Source organism: Mustela nivalis (genome assembly GCF_964662115.1).
Source record: "Mustela nivalis genome assembly, chromosome: 2".
Lineage (NCBI taxonomy): Eukaryota > Metazoa > Chordata > Mammalia > Carnivora > Mustelidae > Mustela > Mustela nivalis.
The window spans coordinates 169864030-169885332 of NC_139021.1; the positions used below are offsets into that span (position 1 = coordinate 169864030).

General features: G+C 39.4%; 1 protein-coding gene and 1 long non-coding RNA gene across 23 annotated transcripts in view; one reads left to right on the top strand and one right to left on the bottom strand.

The window, feature by feature from the left end:
• The window catches only part of VTI1A (vesicle transport through interaction with t-SNAREs 1A), a 350305-nt gene that overhangs the window by 171400 nt on the left and 157602 nt on the right, over window positions 1-21303 (top strand). The gene's annotated exons all lie outside the window — the stretch shown is intronic.
• Window positions 9835-21226, bottom strand: LOC309858886. The gene is made up of 3 exons (XR_014308417.1): window positions 21130-21226; window positions 12351-12534; window positions 9835-10185 (listed from the first exon to the last, which is right to left on the bottom strand). It is a non-coding gene; the product is annotated as an uncharacterized lncRNA (long non-coding RNA).

Below are 21303 nucleotides of genomic sequence, written 5' to 3' on the forward strand. Positions count from 1 at the left end.
TTTTCCTGTATTGTTTCCTTATTTTGCGGTTAAGGCATTACAGGGTATTTGGACAGCCAAAAAGGAAGTCAGAGAAGAGATTGGAGGAAAATAGTCCAGAGGGATGGGACGTTGCCCCAGAAGGGAATATCCCCCATTCAGGATTAGAAATGTGGGATTGTAAATGTGTCCCTGGGGGAGTTCCCTTGACTCTTTAGCCAAACTCTAGGTTATGCCTTCCTCATTTTATCCCTGTGCCTGCACTTCCCCATTTTTCTGTGATTTCATGGGCATCAAAGTGTACCACTAGCAGTTCAAGCAATTTATTTATTTAAGTAGCACCGGCAACATGATTCTAGACCAAAATAAAAGCCAGAATGTGAGGATCCATCCCAGAGTAAAAGAGGAAAGTTAGCAAAAGAGGGGGGAAAAAAAAAAAAAAAGAAAAGAAAAGAAAAAACCACTGTCAAACAAAATTTGAAAATAAAGTCTCTTTCAGGCTTTCTTTGTTAGTGGTCTATCTAGACATATTTTTCCAGAGCCAGGGGATTTCTTCCCTTTTACTTGCAAGTATTTTTGCAAGACTGATTCCTGACAACACTAAAATTAGTGTTGTGCTCTTCCTTTGATTACCCAGTCTTTGTTTTCTTCTCAGTCTTCATTCCATAAGAAATATGCTCCGGAGGCTTATGCATTTGGAATCGACTTTGTGCAGGAGGCACTGTTTTCCTTGCCTGTGGCAAGACCGCATTGGTTCAAGGCTAAGGAGCTAGGCTGGTCCTACAGAGACCCTCTGGATGCCTCCCGTCTTTTGAGACCCTGATGGTCCATTTTTGGGTTGGTGTTTCTAGCAGCTGTGTGTGGTGCCCTGAAGGTGCCTTCTCATATGGTGTTGACTGCACTGTGCGGAGCTACTTAATTCCTACTTTGGATTGAGCCTCAAGTTCTAAATCACTTCACAGTACAGATGGTTTCTGTCTTCAGACTTCATCAGTAGCATTACCCTTCCCTCCCAACAACTACACACACACACAAAACGGTGTACAAATTTCATGTTCTTTCCCTTTTAAAAACAAAACATGATCTGTCTGACCTGTCTGGAGAATCTGCTGCTTTTTCAGATTTATGTCCCTGTGACCAGGTTCCTTACCCAGCTATCTGTCTCACTCACTCAGCTTCTCCATTAGAGACTGTTTTAAAACCTCCCATGTAATTAGTTTTTTTGACTCTCTGTCTTCTACCTTCTTTTCTTTATGGTAAACTTGCTTATGACTTTTTTTATATATACCTGCCACATTCTAAAAGGCATTTTAACATTCTTACACCAGCCTGTCTGCTTTTCATTAAGTTGGTCATCTGCTTACTTACCATGCCCCTGGCTTCCCTCACAATCTGCCTGCTTGTTTCTCTCAATGGTGGACCCTAGATGGAGTGGTCAGGATTTGCTCTGTGTCTGCCTTGCCCTTTGAGACATGCAAGCAGAGAAGCCTCAGAGAAGCTAATGCTGGGACTCTCTTCAGAACATTTGCCAGGGGTGTTACTGCTTTGCCCTGTTCTTACGACTGCAGGGCTTAGGAAGCTGAAGCTAGAGGTACCTTCATTCATAATATGAGCCAGGAACTGGGCTGATGATTTTGGGAAATAAAAGATGACCCAGAGCCTGCTTTCAGGCAGCTTTCATTCTGGTAGAGAGGATGACATGGGCACCTGAAGCCTACTGAGGTGACACCCAGGGCTTAGGGGCTTGAGGGGAAATCCCTTTTGACAGGGATGCATGTGCAAGAACTCATGTCAGATACAGCGTCTGAGCTGAACGAGAACAATGAGCGGGATTGTAAGAAGTAAAAATGGCTACAGGCATGTCAGACAGGGAACCCCATGGGTAAAGGCTCGAAGGTACCCACGTTCAGTCTGGCTAAAGCAGTGGTTCTCAACCAGCTGATGTTGTCATCTCCCTCCCCCTCAGGGGACATTTGGCAATGTCTGGAGGCATTTGGGTTATCAGCTTAGTCCTTGGGTTTTGCTTGGTAAGCAGTTAAAGCATTCTGAACAGGAGGAGGCTGGTGTTACAGGAATATTAAGCAGTCAAGAGGTATTGCTGATTGGAGGCAATGAGGACAAGTCATGAAGGAGCCACGAGTCTGGGTGAGAGGTTAGAATGGCAGCGATGATGGGGCGCCTGGGTGGCTCAGTGGGTTAAGCCGCTGCCTTCGGCTCAGGTCATGATCTCAGGATCCTGGGATCGAGTCAAGTCCCGCATCGGGCTCTCTGCTCAGCGGGGAGCCTGCTTCCTCCCCTCTCTCTCTGCCTGACTCTCTGCCTACTTGTGATCTCTCTCTGTCAAATAAATAAATAAAATCTTTAAAAAAAAAAAAAAAAGTAAAAGAATGGCAGCGATGAAGAAGAAGAAACAAATATGAGACACAGCCAAGGAAGATTTGAAAAGATCTGGTGCCTGGCCCCACATGGGAAGCAAAATAAAGGGAGGGTCCACATGAACTGAAATGTGTCGGTCCTGGGAGACCCCCTGGGTTTGCCTGCCCTTAAGTGAGGGCGAGAGCACAGAGCGAGAAGATGGGATTTTTGTTCTCTGCCTGTTGAATGTAAGGAGCTGGTGAGACAAGCGGGCTGAAGTATCCAGCGTGGGATGGGAAGCAGCGGGTAAAACTCGGCAGAGGTCAAGAGACAGGTTAAGCATAGAAGTGGGGGTGATATCTGAAAGCCAAGTGAATGAGGGTCTCGAAAGAGGTGTTTTGGAGGGTGTGGGGAGGAAATACAAGGTAAGAACTCGAATTGCCAACACTGATGGTCACCTGCAAGGAGAAAGAGCCAGGAGCAGTGCTTCGCTCCCAGTCAGCAGCCTGCACAGATTCCCCTGGGGGTGAAGAACTGTCACGGCCTGGTCCAGCTCTCTGTAGCAGCGTGGTGTAGACCAAGGAGAGCTCTGTGTCATACTGTCGTGTAGACCAAGAATCTTGAGCTAACCAGCTTGTGTACTTGATTTTTTTTTTTTTTCAGTATCAGGACTTTGTGTAGGGATACACAGTTTTGATTAATGGTACTTCATATTGTTATTTGTCCCTGTTGTAATTGGTTTTCAGTTGTTTTTTTTTTTTTTCCTCTGCCATTAGACAATGTATTGAAGACAAATACTCAAACATATTTGAAGGGCAGAGACTGTGTCTTTGGTTCTTTGGCATCCTACCACAGGGCATAATAGGTATAAATTAAATGCTATAGATCAATTATTCTTTCCCCCAAATAAAGGGGGAAAAAACAACCATAAGAAAACAAACCAACAGAAAACAGAGTCCTTCTGATTTATGGTCATGGGTGTGCTATTTGGGGTGGGCCATAAACCAGAGGAAACATTTCAGATGTCTTATTTATCAGAAGACTGGTCTATTCTTCCAGAACCTAGAGACCTCTGTGACTACCACATCTCAGAATAGCCTTAACCAAACAAATGTGTTTAATTTGACTTAAATAATGAACTGACAGTCTTTTTGAATGGTTCCAATGGCAACATTAGGAATTGTTTATACCTCACTTCTATTTGGTCTTGTTTTCTTTTTCTGAAAGCAAAACAATTTGGGGACTCACAAGACCTTATAGGTGCCATCTATTTTGGAATACTGTTTACTTTTATGATGTTTATTCTTCACCCACTGACGGGTGTGAACATTATGGGTTTCACTGCATGGCTACCTAACTCTATTTTTACATTATATTTTATATATAGTGTCCATTTTTTTTGTGCTTCTTTTAAGGCTCCCTTGTTGCATGTGAGCTGGGAATCACAATCAGGAGTGCTATGTGAAAGTCTCTCTTTTTCTTTACCATTTAAGACTTACAGAAAAAGGAAATTAAAAAGTAATGTAAAGATATAAATAAATAATTGCTCCTTTATTTCTTCGCTGTACATTATGATTATGTAAAGTTAGATAATATAATTGCCCTAAAAGATCTAAGAGAATAAACTTAAATCCAAATATGAGGATAAGGAGTAAAATGGTAATTCTAAGTTGCCATGCATGCGGTTGCTCTGGGTCCTGTAAAAATGGTTGATTTGGCACACGTGCTTTTGAATTAATCATATATGCAAGCATGTGGGCAGGGGGTACCCCTTATAGTTTCTACATATGTGAATCAAAGATGGGATTTGTTTGAATTACCCTTTAGCCTCCATTGTTAAAATCAGAATTAAGTTCTTTGTTTAGTGAAGCATTAGTAGCAATCTTTGAGATTGCCAAGATGGACTGGTTGCTGGCAGAGAGTTCTCAGTGTATTATGCTGTTTACCTAAGGGTTATATTCAAGAAGCTCTCTGAACAGCTGGGCTGATTATTGAAAATGCCTCATAGTAACTTCCAGCCTAGGTTGATCGATATCGGTGCAAAGCTTTACATGGGAGGGAGCTATTTAAACATTGAGAGCCCCGGGGATAAAAGAGAATGAAAAAATAATGCTGGACAAATATGCTGAAATGTTCAAAAGAAGAGAGAAGTATCTTGTCTTGCTATAGGGGGAAAATTCCTAAACAAACAAACTAGAAAATTTTAAGTTTATCTTACAATGGCATCCCAAAAATTTCTTTTACTTTGTGGCAACACCCTAAATATTCAGTTACTTTATCTTACCATGCCCTCCTAAATATTTATGGGAAGAGGAAAGACTTATCAAAAATAACAAATAGCAATTTTATTTTCATGATCTTGGAATATAACCCGTTACATAAAAATTCCATTAATCACTTTTCAGTGATACTGTAGGGAAATACTTAACTTTATTGTTAGGTAGATTGATTTTAAACCTTTCTTTTTCTCAGGATCATTGGAAAATTATAGCATCAATATACTTCAACACCCAGATATAGGCAGAAAGTACCGATTTCATTAATGCTTTCTGCTACTGAGATCTAGTGTAGAGATACTAACATTTCCTTTTGTCTTAGTCCTAACAAAACAAGCTTGTTTGTTTACTAGTTCTGTTTTTCAAGTTTAATACAATAAATAAAAACTATATTGGATTTTTTTTTATTTTACTTTTTTTTTCAGTGTTCCAATATTCATTGTTTATACACCACACCCAGTGCTCCATGCAATACATTCCCTCCTTAATACCCACAACCAGGCTCACCCTGCCCCCCTAACCCCCACCCCTACCCGCCCCCCCAGAACCCTCAGTTTGTTTCTCAGAGTCCACAGTCTCTCATGGTTTGTCTCTCCCTCCAATCTTATCTCCTAAAAAACGTTTGGTGAAATTATGACATCGGGGCAAAAGTGTCCTCATTTAAAAGGCTGTTTCTTTCTACAAAATGGAATAACAGAGAAATACTTTGAAAAAGAGGGGGGAGGAACCACTCAATTTATCAAAGTGGAAACCCGTCTCCAGAAATCCTACATCTTGTTACCTCCAGGATTTCTTACTTTTACTCTGCACATGAGCAACAGACAGGAAGTCCAGAAACACAAAGACAATCAATATGAAAACTGTGAAAGTCTCTTAATTAATCAACTCACACAAACTCTCCAAGTAAGAGGATTTTACAAGCATTTCAATTAAGGCTTTCCCTTTCTATTACCAAATTTCATTGACAATTAAAAATGCATAATCAAAGTTGACATGATTATAAAAAGCAAAAGATTATTTAAGTACTGAGCTTTTGGACTTACAGACTTTGATTTTCTGATGTTTATTCTTTTGATGAGTCACATAGACAATTGCTAATTGGATAGTTATTCTATAACAGTGATGTTTAAAAATTTCAAAATGGGTAAATCTTTGCACATGTTTGTATTGCCCTCCTCATATGAACATCATCATTTTGGCATGCTCACACCTAGAAGTTACATGGCTGACTCATTAATGAAATTTAATAAATACGCATATGCAAAGAATTACCTTATTCACTGAAATGTTCAAGAACTGGCATTCTGTGACAAATTTTGACCTAAGAGCTCTAAAACTGCCTGAAAACACTTAAGTCCTGGCAGCAATTCTGTTTACCTCTGGAATCATGTGGGAATATGAGAAACTTACTGACATTGAAAAGGTATATACAGAATATGGGAATTTTTGTTACAAACAAAGGTCAGCTTGGTCTAATCCTCCACTTTTGCAACTAAAGGAAAGGTTTATGTAAAATCCTCACCAACTCTCCACATTAGGCTCAAACCTAACAAAAATCTAGACCTTGAGTACATTCCCAGTACGGTTTGTGCTAGCTTTCTGCTTTGAAGACTAAAGCATAGACCAGGGGACAAAGTATCATTTCATGATTCTGTTCCTCACTTATGACAATGGAAAAGTAATTGAACTCCTTTGTGCAGCTTTTCTTCACCAGGAAATTAGGAATAATCATTGCCATCCACCTTCAGCTGGGGACTTTGAAGAGTAATAATCAAAGGGCCATTTGGAATTAAAATAAAAAGATGGAATTATTTTTCTTTACCCAAAGAATTAAGTTAATAGAATATGAGAATGTCTCTTTGATAGTTCTTAATTTAAATGCCCTTTTAACAATGTATCACACTAGAAACTATTTATTTTGTGTTTCTATTGCATGTACACTACAGCAATGCTAAAAATGACCTATTAGTATGTCTTTAAATAGAGATATCTCCCAGTGCCATTCAAATAGTACCTACCTAGGAAGCATAAAATCCTACTGTTTTAGGAATGAAACCAGGGAACATAAAAAAGAAAATGAGCAGAAACTTCCCCATTTATCTGGAATCCTAGCAGTCACTCTTTGAATCTGACTAAAATCCTATTTTGCCCATAGCTTGCCCCAGGCCCCACCCCCCACTAGCATGTCTGATGGAGAACCCGTGGACCAGCTCCTTTGGGGATGGGGCCTTACCAAACCTGGAGGTGGGTAGGGAGAATCTCAGCACTCCAAGGAAACACACACACACACACACACACACACACACACACCCAATTTCTATAGATAAATATTTAAGTGAATCAAATTTTTTTACTTCCTAAGTGATTTGTTCACCTTTATTAGCATACCGCATTAAGGACTGCAGTGTTGAGTCGCAAAAGAAAAATATAGCAAAGGCATTTTAATATTGACCCATCATTTGGCAATGATTGAATTAGTCAGTCATTGTTTTATTTCAAGAGTCAGTATTCTTTTGTGTGTAAGAGAGGAGTAGCCCTGAGGGTAGTCTGCATGCAAAATACAAGACTCAGTCCAGAAACAGGTCTTGGGGTCATTCATTGTCTGGACTCCAGAAAGATGTTGACGAACACTGTGGTTTTGCATTCACATTACTCAGGAGGAAGGCATTGGTCGCAGTTTCTAGCCGACAGTGGACAATCAGGCATGGTCTCATTGGCTGTTTTTGTATCACTTCAAAAGAATAGTAAATACTGCTTTGTTGTCTTCTGACTATTACAGAGAAAGCAATAGCTTTTTTTTCAAGGTAATCATTCTAAAGGAGTGGGAGAAAGCAGCAAAAGTCACGGATTTTTCTCCTGTTGGAAAAAACAATATCTGTGCAGGCTTGGAGAGCTGTCAGTTGGACACTTCAGGCTCTCTCTCTGATCATGCTCTTCGAAAGCCTTTGCAACTCTCCTTCCAGTCTTCCTGCAGGCTCCCGTGATCCCATATGTCCCGCATTACCTCCCTACTACCCCATCCCTCAAACATCCCATGCTTGCCGTTGATAAGAGAAAAGCCGCAACAGCCGCTTTCCTTATTTTGTCTGATTCAGAAAGTTCGAAGACTCTCACCAGGGCTCATGAGCTCAGAAACTGGGGGGCTGGGAGGAACTTGAAGAGGCTGTAGCAGGCAACCAGGTAAAGCTGTGCATGACCACTGTGGGCTCTAGAAGGGATATTACCTAGCTGTCTTGAGTGCACATGTCCCAGGCAGAAATTTCAAGAACTTTCTTACCAAAGCCCCACTTGCAGGAGCTCTCCCATAAGTGGTCTCCACCCATTCCCTCTAGTCCAGATGCTCCTTCCCCATTCCTGATGACCACTTTCCAGTGGGAGGCCTAGATTACCCAGACTCCAGGCTGTATTTTGTGTGTTGCCCAAAGTGCTTACTTTTACAAGCCACATCTGACACATCCCTGTGTCAATCCATTGTATAAGCCATGTAGAGTTTTCCTTCCATAAGCCAGCTCCCACCCTTGCACCCCTTTGCACACACACACACACAACAGACAGGAGGAGCCATGTTAGCCTTTGTGAATGACCAGAGCTAGGGTTCCACCCAGCAGAAATTGACAGCACAGTGTTAAGACAGAAAGGCTTTCAAATAACCGAAATCACTCTTGGAGACCCAAGTTAACATGTATCGCATTTAAAATGTAATAAATGCAGTATTTATAAACTTATATGTGCCTTGTGACTTTTGTGTCAGCAGGGTTTCTGTAGGCCTCTATTTATATCAAATAAACTTCAAATATTCCAGAATGTAGACCGCATCTGGCCTCATTTTTGAAGTGTCCCTCTAGGAACATTTCTAAAATAGTAGATTGTTCCAATTTTTTTCCTAATGAGAAAAATCCATGTGTTCTGTGATTATTAATAATAATGGCTTCAAATAAATTATTGACTGGTTGCAATGGAATGTACTTTCGAGCAGCTGAGGAGCTCTTTGGAAAAGAACTCTGATTCCCACTGCAGGGTGTCTATGCTGTTCCTCTGACCCGTCTACTTCACCAGTTCCACCAGCTAGCAACCATCCAGGCAGAGCTGCTCAGGGGTCGATGAGGGTAAGATAAGACAAGGTGAAGAATTCAAGGTTCAAGATCGTAGTGATAGTTGATAAAAATTTAAAAGGAGTTGATGATTTGTATTTTCTTCAATGTAAGAATTTGGAAGCTTTTTTTATAAATTTCAACAAATTCACTAGACTGACACATACACACAAACACTCATAAGCATACTATCTATGTGTCTGTTTCTGTAAACCTATGTAGATAGATTCTGTATATCTGTCTATATAGAGATAGAGAGGCCAAGTGACTTACCATTTATGAAGAATTGTACGGGTAGAGGAGTGAATGATGTTGGTTTTCCCTGCCATGCAGAAGTTCCTTATAGTCTGGGAGGGGAGGTGGGCTTGAGCGCAGTCAGTCATTGTTTGATAGTTGTACCTTGTGTGCACAGTACCAGACACTCTACTAGGCTCTGGGCTAGAGAGAACAAAATCCCAAGCCCTGGGATATGTGCCGTAATAGTGGCACAGATAGTGAATTGATCTGAGTCCAGAGGTGGGAGAAGCATTGCCAGCAAGGTTGATCATGAAAGGCTTCTAGGCAGTGGCAACATTGGAACTGTATTTAAATGTATTTCCCCATGCATAAATCTCTGCACACGTTTTCTCTTTCTATTATATTAACATTTTGAGACATGTAAGTCGCTGATCAGTTATAATTTTTTAAATATCTTTGATTTTGTAAGGAAATCTTTAAAAACTCCAGCTTTACTGAAAATAGTCCAAGATCATTTACTATGATTTAAAGTATTCATAAAGCAAGGTGATTATTACTCTTGAGACTATTGTACAAAGCCCTGAAGTGTGTTAGACATAGGCCAGAAACCTCTCTCCTTTGTTATATTTTACCAGTCTGTTAGGTTAAAAAAAAAAAAAGTCTATCCTTTTTGGCTATTCCTGCTCTATCTTAGACTCTTGAAAAATAGAATTTTATGTGCACAATCTAGAGGGAGTACATTGAAGAATTCTCTGTCTGTATTGCATATGCTACCATAGACTTAGAAAATCAAGAGAAGAACAGAAAAAAACCACTTTGCTTATTAGTGTGCACATCTTCATTTTCCTCAAGTTGCGTAACTAACTAAATTAAGGCAGTGCCATCAACATTGCATCTCTGTTGACATTGAACGCTGCATAGCTGGAAAGAAAGGGATGCATGTATTTTTTCCATTTGCTATTTCAATAGTCTAAATCGCAGTGGCAAATGAAAATACAATTGAATCTCAAGTGAATGGCCAGAAACACCGTATATTTTATGAAATATGGCAGCATAATGAATAGGAGGTAAAAAAAAAAAAAATGTCCTAGCTTTCAAGTCCTGATGGTTTTGATGTGATTGAATCATAGTGCATTCTGTTTGATGTCTAGGCTTTGCTATTCAGATACACTGCAAAGTATGTGCATCGCCCTGTCTGCACAGTGCACTTGGCAACCCGGCACGGATGGAGTTTGTTTTCCCCGCACCTGCAAGAAACATATATATGCAGAGTCAAATTTAAGTAGGAGTATTTTAATTCTCCTAATTGTGATAGATTCCCCACACAGGGAAAACTATCAGTCAGGTACAAAAGAAACTGCTTAGGATTTGAAGGAATTTGACAATTTTGTTGTAGTTCCTAGCCTGGCAGGTGGTAATAATGCCTATGCCAGCACTGTCAAAATATGAAAATTAAAGTGACGATGGGTTTTAATGAAATCCATTTGACAAATATAATTAAGGTGTTTTAATATGAAGTCCTGTAATAAAGACTACCGGTGGACTCCCTGAGGTCCTGACTAATTGTGTAGATTGCTTTTAAGCTTTGAATAGTTTTATTGGATAATGAACTGTTAAGAAGTGTTAGATCTTTCTTAAGCAGAATTTGGTTTGAAAAAGAAGAGGAGAGACAGGCCTGAGGTGTGGCATTTTAAACATAATTAGAAGAGAGATTTAAGTTAACATCTTTGATCTTGCTGTCAGTTTTTGATTAGAGCTGTAAATGCTTTAATCAAGTGTAGTGTAGTCATTACATTTCTAACTGTTTTTTAAACTGCGAAATTACCGAGACATTGACATCAATTTTAACACATTCTGAAAATTTGCAGGAGAATTGGGTTTCTCTGTTGAGTGTTTGCATTAGAATAATACTGACTTACCAACCTTAAACACAATAGCAACATTAGATGGTGGTGAGAACTAGTTTGATTTTGGGGATGGATAGACATAGCGACACAATAGTACAATTACTTGATATTTATTTTGCTTTCTAGGAATGTACTTGCAAGTTGAAAGCACTCATCCTATGAAACTATCTCATTAAAATGTATAGATGAGTAATAACCTCAAACTGTTCAGCTGAGGATTTTTTTTTATTTGTGTTGTTTGTAAGACAACTTTATAATATTAAATGTTCTTAACTTTCACTTTTAAAGAACCAGTGTTCACCGAACATCTTACTGTGATCATCTGATGGCATGCTTGGCATTTCATTTTTATGCCTGGTGGGTACATAATAAGCACAAAGTAAATATTTGTTAAATGAATGAGTAATCAGTTCACAAGAGCTGCATATGTAACCCACTTGAATTATTTTCTCAAAATTAAATAAAATCTGAATAAGTGAAGTATAAAGGAAAAGTCCATTTCCTCTCCCCCTGCCACCTGTCTTGACCCAGTTACTCATTATAGGGTATAAATGGGTATATATTTGGTATTTCTGACTGGTTTCAGATAGAGTCACTAAAATGATGAGTTAGACCAAGGCTATGTGGGATTCTCCTTGGTGGAAATCTGCCTTCCTAGCATTTCACCCATGATTGCAGAAGTGCTAGGGCTATTTTAAGGAGCCGTGCCCCCAGGGCCGTTCAATGACTGTAATAAAGAGTCCACACTGATTACATGGTCTTGAACTTTCTGCTTGTGTATTATGTGTTACGTAGGATATGAAATGAAGAGTTAAGAAGTCTGGATTCTAATCCAAGCTCTGCCTGAGAAGGCATGTAGAAAAATTGCTTTTCTTTGGGTGATCTAATCCAACCCCAAGTGGAATAAGTAACTTCTAAATTTCTGGGGACTCTAGAATTCTGTTGGTCAGTGTCTAGCTCTCTAAATGAGTCTCTACCACCTTTGTCCTTTTAGCCTTTCTAACTTTAATGTTCTCCACTTTTTACCCACCATTCATTATCCATCCATCCATCCATCCATCCATCCATCCATCCAGGAAGTATATATTAAGCATCTTTATGTGCCAGGCATTATGTAGAAAAGAAACACCACCAAGTAGCAATGTACTACTTCTAGGTTACCTGATACCAGAGGTGGAGTAGATGAGTAGAGTAGAGTTGAGTAGATGCCAGAAGTAGGGAGTGGGAAAAAATAATGTGTTTTTATCATTAACTTTGATTTATGTGCCACTGGGTGATAGATAAGTGTTTATGAGTAGGAGTAAAGGGACCAGATGGCTTTCAACGTTTTTATCTGCAAATACTGCTAGAAATAAAATCTTTCTTATAGATTAACCAACTTACCCAAACCATTGTTTTCAATATTTATTGTTTACAGTTAATTTCCAGTAAGTATTATGCCTATTCTGAATCTGAAGCTACAGAGGAAAAAAAAAATACGAATCAGTGTTTCCACAGGTCCTTACCTTTGTCCTCTAAGATCTGGAAAGAAATGTGTTACACAGTAGGGTATCAGTTATAGCTAGGTTGTCCATAGACACTCCGTTTTTAAATTATGTCAGAAGATATTCATATCCTTGTGAAGCAGATGATTATGGGGGGTTGGGGGAGACCCGGGTTGGAAGTCATGAGATGTGGATTCCTGGAGACCTGCAAAGACAATGAACAGATTAATTGATTTGGCACATTTGGCACATTCTTCTATTTAGCACTTGTCTGTACACTCTTGTGCTTTGCTCTAGTGGTGGGGATTCTCCTACCATTCTACCCCACAGAAGCGTGAACTGCTGCCTCTTGGGGGGGCATGCTTTATTTTTCTTTGTATCTTCACAGTGCCTCTCAATAACCAGCTCTCAGTAATATTTATTGAACCAATTCTCCTCCTACTTCCAATGTCAAACTCATATCCATGGGCAAATTGTTTCATCTTTCTGGGAGAGTTCATCAAGATTTCCAAAAAAGGGGGAAAAATGGGTCAAGCATCCACAGACAAATGAAAGTGATGCAGACTTTTCCTTTACCTTCATGGGAATGATGTAAACCACTTAACTCTCCAGCCCACTCCCAAAGGAAATAAAGATTCTCCAAGGTGACCATGGCAATTTTCACTTTCCGTTTATTTTTCAGTGCTTTGAAATTCTGATGAAAGACCCATAGAATGGAGAGGGAATGTTTAGGCGCCATCCCTTCTGAATCCATAGATAGAGTCTGAATCAGAGTCAGTCTGCTTTTAAAATCATCAACACACTATTTCCCACTGTATTAGGTGTTCCTTTGAAGTCTCTCATACCGAGCTCTGACCTCATTTCTCAAGATGTATCCACATTTTCTAAATGGGAGATTTTGGCAAATATAAGACAACCCCAAATACAAAATACTTTTGAGTGTTAGTTTCCATTGAACACTTAAGGGCATCAATAAGATAAAGTATGATATGCGTACTCTGTAGTAGTAACTGGCATTTCATTAAAGTTGTTTAGACTAAAAATGGGTTTTCGTCATGAGTTACTTGTAGATTCATTTACTGCCATAGCAGAATGTTTAGGATCACACGTAGAGACTTTTCGTAAAACAATTCATATATTATACATTGCCTCTACATTGTTCTTAAAGGGAACAGGGAGCTAATCTACATAGAAATTACACATCTGGGTTGACTTGTAGCTTCTTAGGAAAAAGCAAAAAGACTTTTCATTGGACTCGGGGTTTAAGAATAAAAATTTGAGGGGTGCCTGGGTGGCTCAGTGGTTTGGGCTGCTGCCTTCGGCTCGGGTCATGATCTCAGGGTCCTGGGATCGAGCCCCGCATTGGGCTCTCTGCTCCGCAGGAAGCCTGCTTCCCTCTCTCTCTCTCTCTGCCTGCCTCTCTGCCTACTTGTGATCTCTGTCTGTCAAATAAATAAATAAAATCTTTAAAAAAAAAAAGAATAAAAATTTGAGAAATGAAAATCAGCTCAAACCATATTCATTCTCATTCCGTCTTGCTCTCACTAAGGGAAGAAAGTTAATGGTTTGTGCCGACTGCTACCTCTGTAAAACTAGAGGGTTTTTGAAATTTGTCGGAAGGTGCTGTTTATTATATGCGGTGGCGGTCCTAGGACATGGCTTGCTTCTTTGTTACTGATGGCCTCGTCGTCAGGTTTCTGAGAACAGTGCTGGCACCAGCCTCAGTGCACCAGATTCTAAAATGGTATCATCCACTTTAAACGCCTTAAATTGTCTTTAGGGTAAACTGATATTGAAGTTCGTGAAAACATTGTAGACAGTTCAAAAAGAGATGCGTTTTCCTATGGTACTGAAGAATCAAGAATAATTTTGAATTCATTCTGCCTTATTCTGTCTCACGTCTTAAAGATTTGTTGTTGTTATTCTTTTGGTAGGAGCCTTAAACATTCTCTCTACTCAGCAGTCCTTTTTTCCCCCTTTCTTTCTTTTTTTGGGGGGGAGGTGATTTTGAACTTCTAACTTTGTTATATAATTTTTTAAAAATATGGCATTCGCTTTCGAACCAGAGTTTAGTAGGACATAAAAAATCCCTAATTAACCGTTCTTCAGCCTGGATGAAATGTGTAGTGGGTTTGAGTTTGTCAGTGGGTATAATATATACCTATTAAATACTCTGTTTAATCATCTTTTCAGACTTGGAGACTTCTGGGTTTACTTGCTGTATAACACATATTTTATTTGTATTTCGATGTTTGGGTGTGTGAGGTTTTTTTGTAAGGCTTCAGTCACTTTTCCTACACCTGAAGAGGAGAATGGGATTTGCCAGTGATAAATGGGGAAGTTGACTAGCTAACTAATAAAGATTTGTCTTAATCAAGTATGATTTGTCAGAACAGGAGCGCACTGGGGTCAGGGCGCGCGCAATGAATTATACAGCAGTCACAGGAGGAAAGGACCCGGCAAGAGGCCTCATAAATATGCTGCCATTCCCCACTGCTAATTCGTATTCAAAGAGTACCCTGCACGGCCATTTTTAGGTTGCTGAGCTGTTCATCAGCTTCCCGAGCTTTCTGTTTGTGTGGAAAAAAAAGAAGTTTCCTTATGTTTCGGCATCATCTGGGTTCTCAAGGTGTTTCAGTCCCCAAGACTGGATTGATGCTGATAATCTGAAATGTGCCTTATTACAGGACATCATGTGTAATGTTTATTTAGTGCCTACTATGGGTTCTGCAACATAACTGTATACACAGCGCTTGGTCGGGGAGCCTGCAGATGTACAAGATACTCTCCCTGCTAGAAGACGTTTGAGAAGCTTTCTCATAATCTTCAAATATTGTCTCTGTAAATTCGAATACAGCTGCGAAAGGAAAAGCCATCTGCCCTCACCTTAAATATGTCCTCCCAGTGAAGATTTCCAAAACTGAAAATAGCCCTTACTATTTCCCGAAGTTTGGCTTACGTGAAATACATGGAAGATATTTTCTTGGGTTTCCACGAAGCTTGGCTTTCTGACCCATGTTTCTTCTCTTCATATTAAACATAATGTTAAGTACTGCTCTGTGGCTGAAGAGCTGAAGGCCAGCTCGTGTGTTGTGCTCAGCTCTATTTGGCATGACGTCCTCTTTTGCTCTAGAAGGTCAAGATAGGAGAGCAGCCCTGACTCAGGAGAGACCTGACTTCAGAGTTTCTTTTATGCTTAAGTGACCTATTAGATGGTTTTCAGATGAGATTATAATCACGACAAAATAGTTTGTTGTATCTCAGTATCTAAATTGGGCAGCAGAGATAATGGCGTCCTCTTTTAACGACGTTAGTAGTTAATAATTGGTTTCTTTTTGATGAAATGATGTCTGTATTCAAATAATAAGAGTAGTCGGGGCGCCTGGGTGGCTCAGTCATTAAGCATCTGCCTTCGGCTCAGGTCATGATCTCAGGATCCTGGGATCGAACCCCTCTTCCATTGCCGCTCCTCCTGCCTATGCTCTCTCGCTCTGTGAGATACCCAAGTGAAATCTTTAAAATATATATATAATAATAATAGTAGTAACAATAAAAAATTTTTCAAATTATTTGACAGCAGACTTACAGCAAAAAAAATAAGTCAATGAACTTTGTATTTCCCACTTTCAACAATAGTTCCTCCAAGAAAGGAAAAGTTGAAAAAGAGAGTTGGAAAGGTCCACTTTCTCCATTCCTGCTTTATCACAAAAAACTGTTAGCAATAGGGCTATGACTTGAGTTTTTCCTGAAACCTCCTTAGAACTTGGCCTCAGTCAGGAATGGAAAAGGAGCACAGTTCTCTGGTTGCTGACCGTTGAGAAATCTGGCATGACTGCCAGCAAGACGTTTACAGTGGAGTGTAGTAGAATGTGGAGAATTTTATAGTGATGGCTATTTATTTGCTTCAGGTAGAAGAAAACCCACCCACACTGCGAATCAAAGCTGAAACAAAGGGGCCCGGGAGTATGGTTGAGCTGGAGCTTACTCAGTGCGGTTTCTGAACTCCACGTAGACAACCCTCAGGGAAACCAAAGCCTACCACCCTTGTGAATGACACCATGAAGATATTGACAAGGCCGTGCAGGTAGACAGGTGGTGAAGACAGAGCGGAGAGATAATCCAGTCCTCAGAAACGCACAGTCTTTACGTCGGCAGTCGCTGTTTTCTCACAAAGTACAAAATGCTCACAGTCCTGGAAAGGAATTGGAGACCCTGAAGTGGAGGGGGAACAAAAGAGCTGGGAAAAGAAGCCAGCAGGGAAATAGACCCTATGTGAGGTTCTTGGGCCTTAGAAAACCCATCTTGTTTTTCTTCCTTTCAAATAGGAGTCATTTTTAATTTTTTTTTATCTGTCCTTATAGTCTCATCCTTGTAACTGATTTATGACATTCAGAAAGTCATAAAACTTGTAGCTTCCCTTTTTGGTCTGTGTTTGTCCAAAGTGTTACTCCGTATTGTGAGGCCAGGATGCCTGTGATGTTGGCCTTTTCTGGGGTCCTGAAAGCCCATGTGTGCCAGTGGCTACAACCATCGACTTGGGGATCAACCAGACATGTTTTCTGTGGTTTGGTTTGGTTTGGTTTGGTTTGGTTTTTTCCCAAGTCTAGTGTCAAAAGGATTAATTCTTACTGTGCTGGATGTGCAGGCATGGGTTTGGAATGCTGGCCAGCCTTGGGCAAATTACTTAACCTCTCTGGGCTTCAGAGTCCTTATCTATAGAAAGGGTTAATAATAATCTACTTCATATGGTGCTTGTGAAGATTAAATGCAGTGTCTGTCAGGTGCTTAGCTCACTGTCTGGCGTACAATGAAGCAGTCAATAAATAGTAGCCCAAAATAAAAAAAAAAACTTTCCCTGGAGGGAAACATTCATTGCGATATTTTACACACAGCCTGTAAGCAATAAATTTTTGTTGGGTATATATCGAATGAATGAAATCATTTTTCATCACCAAGAGTTTAAGCATGCATGCCTTTTTCCCCTCAAAAAAGTTCTATCTCTACTTGCTAATACTCTAACACAGAAGTTTGGTAAAGGACTCAATTTTACTGGTTCTCTAGCAGAGCCTATTGTGAGATATAATTAAAAATTCTGTTTAGGATTATGCTAATAGGTTCAATATACAGGCTTGCCGATGAAGCCTAATAAATTCTCTGTTGTATTTAGAAACAATAGTAGCTTTGTTTAATTCTGTATTTTAGAAACTCCCAGTGTCATAGTGCTTGCTAAGAAAGGCAAACAATAGTAAACTATTTTTTAAGGACTTTTACTAAAAGAAGTCTCTAAGTGCATGTTTTGTTATATACTATCCTTTTAAGGTCAAACTGATAACTCATTTTACAAAATTGAATGATTCTCTACTGTTCTTCACCTGACATTGACCAGCAGTTACCATCTGATGAGCTAGATTATCCTAAACCATATTTATTTAGCCTTTTCTTTAATGTCAGAAGGATAGCATAAATACTAGGAAATCTTTAGCTCCTTCATATATCTTTTATTCTTTTTTAGGAAGACAATAATTTAAGCTCAGTTTGGATCTTTTATCAGCCACAAATTTCAAGTTGAGAAATAGTACAAAGGCCACATTACCTTAAAATCCTACTAGCATAAACAATGGATTTGGGAACACTAGAAAAAAAAAATTAATTAAAAAAAAAAAAAACCCTGCTAAAATTCACCATAAAATCATCCATCCTTTTTTCATTCACTGATTACCTTATCTCGAGTTTCATTAATTTCTACCTCTTTAAATGTCAGTGTCTACAATGCAGGGCCCTTCTGTTTTGGAGTTATTCAGGAATAAAATGTCTCCATCTTTTTGGCTGCTTCGTGATATTGTATAAACTCTTCCCCTTAGATTTTAGAGTCCTCTGTAGATGGCTCTGGATTACTTCTGTGTGTTTATGTATGATTCCAGTTAAGCTTTACTTACAAAAACAGGCCATTGGCTAGACTGGCTGAAGGGCCCTTACAGATTTCTACTCTAGAATAGCTGTTCTCAAAGCATAGCCCCAGGAAGCCAGCAGCATTCGCATCATCTGGGGACTTTTTGGGAAGGCAATATCTTGGGCCCCACTTTAGACCTACTGAATCAGAAACTATGGAGTGTGGGGCCCAGAAATTTGTGTATTAACAATATGGCTTACTTTTGTTAATTGCTTGATCTATGGACCCATCTTCTTCCACAAGAAGAAGTGTCTTACCATAAAAGATCAGGCAAGTATACCAAGAGCAGAAAAAAATTGACTCAGGACAGAAGACAGAAGCCAAGAATTAAAAGGAAGATTTGTGTGGGGGCAGAGAGCAGAGGAGGAGTTCACTCTATGAAGAAATCCTAGAGCAATGCTCTAACAATTAAGGATTAAGCTCACCCAGAGCTTCCTAGGATTCAGGCCAAAGAAGAAACTATGTTGGATTACGTAGCTTATATTGTTACACAGTAAGAAATTAATTATTTCCTGTACTGTCAAAAAAATTTTTTAATCGGAAAGGGGAGGAAGTGTGGGGGTGGTCTTTTAAGACAAACCAAGAAATGTGATGAGTCCTATACTTGAAATCAGCTTCACTAAAACAGCATAGAAGCATTCCTTGTTTCATAATTTCTTAAGCAAATCTCATGAGTACCGAAGACCCAGAGTTGAAGGGGTGAGTTCCCTATCGGAGCCAGTTATGTAGCACTAGAGACCGTTGAGGGATAAGAGCCAGAAGTCCTTCACAAAAAGTTTAACAATACTTCCAGAAATGTTTAAGAATAAAAATGTCTGGACCCCATTTCCAGGGATTCTAATTTAGTCAGCCTAGTATGAGGTCTATACAACTCTGTTAATTTCAAGTTCTATGAATGTGTCTGGTCTAGAAACAGAGAAGCACACCACCAGATTGCCATTGACTCTCCCCTTTAAATTTCAGTTGTCACCCGCAGGCTTTTGAAAGAAAGAAATGGCAGAAAATTCAAAAATGAGAGCACTAGCTGAAAGCTGAAAAGTGGGTATTCTCTACTGTCAATTGAAAAAAAGACCCCAATGCTATAGATCTAGGATAGCAAGTAGGCCTTGTCCCCTGTGCCCACTCTGATCAATTGGAGTTGATTGCCTGGGGCGTTGCAAAGAGAGAGGTAGTTACAAGGCATGTTCAGGGGCAATGTGATTGATTAATAATATCTTCCAGGTGTTTGGTATCAAAGAGTGGCAGCCTGTGTGGCGTATGTTTGTTGACTTTGCTCTCAGAACTAGATATGTGGGTAGCAGAAATGACACCTCGTTGAAAAATTAAAGAAACTGATTTTATCCCTGTGAAATTTGATTTCCAAACTTTAATATTTCTTTAATTTCCAAGCTGCCTTTAATGCCAGTCTTCTCACCTGCTCAATTTTTCCCCATAAATTTCCAACATGATTTCCTGCTGACATTTCTTGAGTGTTGATCAAGGATTTTTAGATCAAAACTGTGTGTTTCTTAGTACTAAAATTCAGCAGCATCAATGTTCAAGGCCTCGTCTCTGCCTGTACCCATTGTCCTATGCTCTTCAGATTCTATAACTGTCTTTTTTCATTTTACCAATATATCCATGCTCCCGCCTGCTACTTTAACCTAGTGTCTGTTTTCAGTGTGTTCAGAAGAGTCAAGATATGAAAAAATCTTGTGTAAAATATGACATTTCAATTTACAAATCAATGAAAACTTTGGTTCAGACTTTAAGTTAGGGTATGAATGCATAAGATATATAAGAAGATAACTTTTCCCAGGTGAATTCTGAATATTTTCTGTGAATCAAAAATAGCTCTGCAGCCTCCTACCTCATACCAGAAACAAAAATTAAATCATAGTGGGCCAAAGATCTAAGTGTGAGGACCAAAACTATGAAACTCTTAGAAGAAAACATATGGATAAATCTTTGAGGCCTGGATTTGGCAGTGGATACTCAGATGTGACACCAAAAGCATAAGCAACAACAACAACAACAGATAAATTGTACTTCACTCACGCTGAAAACTTTTGAGTATCAAGAAACACTGTATCAAGAGAGTAAAAAGACATCTTCACAATGAGAGATGTCTGATTACATGACATGTCTGATAAGGGTCTAGTATCCAGAATATAAAAAAAAAAATCTTAACAGCTTCCCCAACCAAAAGACTAGCCAACTTAAAAATGGACAGAGGAATCGAGTAGACATTTCTAGACAAATGGCCAGCGAGCTTCTGAAAGGATGCTCAACATCATTCGTCATTAGGGAAGTGCAATCAAAACCACAATGAGATGCTACTTTACACCTACCAGGAAGGCTAAAAATGGAAAACAGTAAGTGTGGCCAAGGAGAAATCGGAGCCCTCGTATGTTGCTAGTGAGAGTGTAAAATGGTATAGCCGCTGTGGAAAACAGTTTTGTGATTCTTCAAAAGCTTAAATACAGCATTACCATATGGTCCAGTAGTTCCTCTCCTGGGCAAATACCCAGAACAGATAGAGAAATGCTTGTATGTGAGTATTCATAGCAGCACTGTTCACAAAGCAGTGGAGGGTGGACATGTAAAAACAACCGAAATACCCATCAGTGGTTGAGTGGATAGACAAAATGTAGTTTATCTGTATAATGGACTATTTTTCAGCCACGAAAATGAGTGATACCTGCCACAATATGAATGACCTTTGGAATCGTTAAGCTAAGTGAGAGAAGCCAGTTTGTACTTCAAATTGATATTACTTAAGTAATTTTTAGTATTTAATCTGGAGATCGCCAGCTATGCATGTGTGTTCCTTGTATGGTTATATATTGACCCGCGTCTATTGCCAAATACCTGACTTGAAAGGAGTGAAGCGATCCCATCCTTCAGGCCGTCTTTCCCTTCTAGCTTCAGGCCAAATTCATGGTAAAATTAAGACCAGAAAAATATATATACCAGGAAAAGGAATGGCAGTGCCAAAAATTCTGGTATCATCTTTCATTCACATACGACAATTGAGCTTCTGTG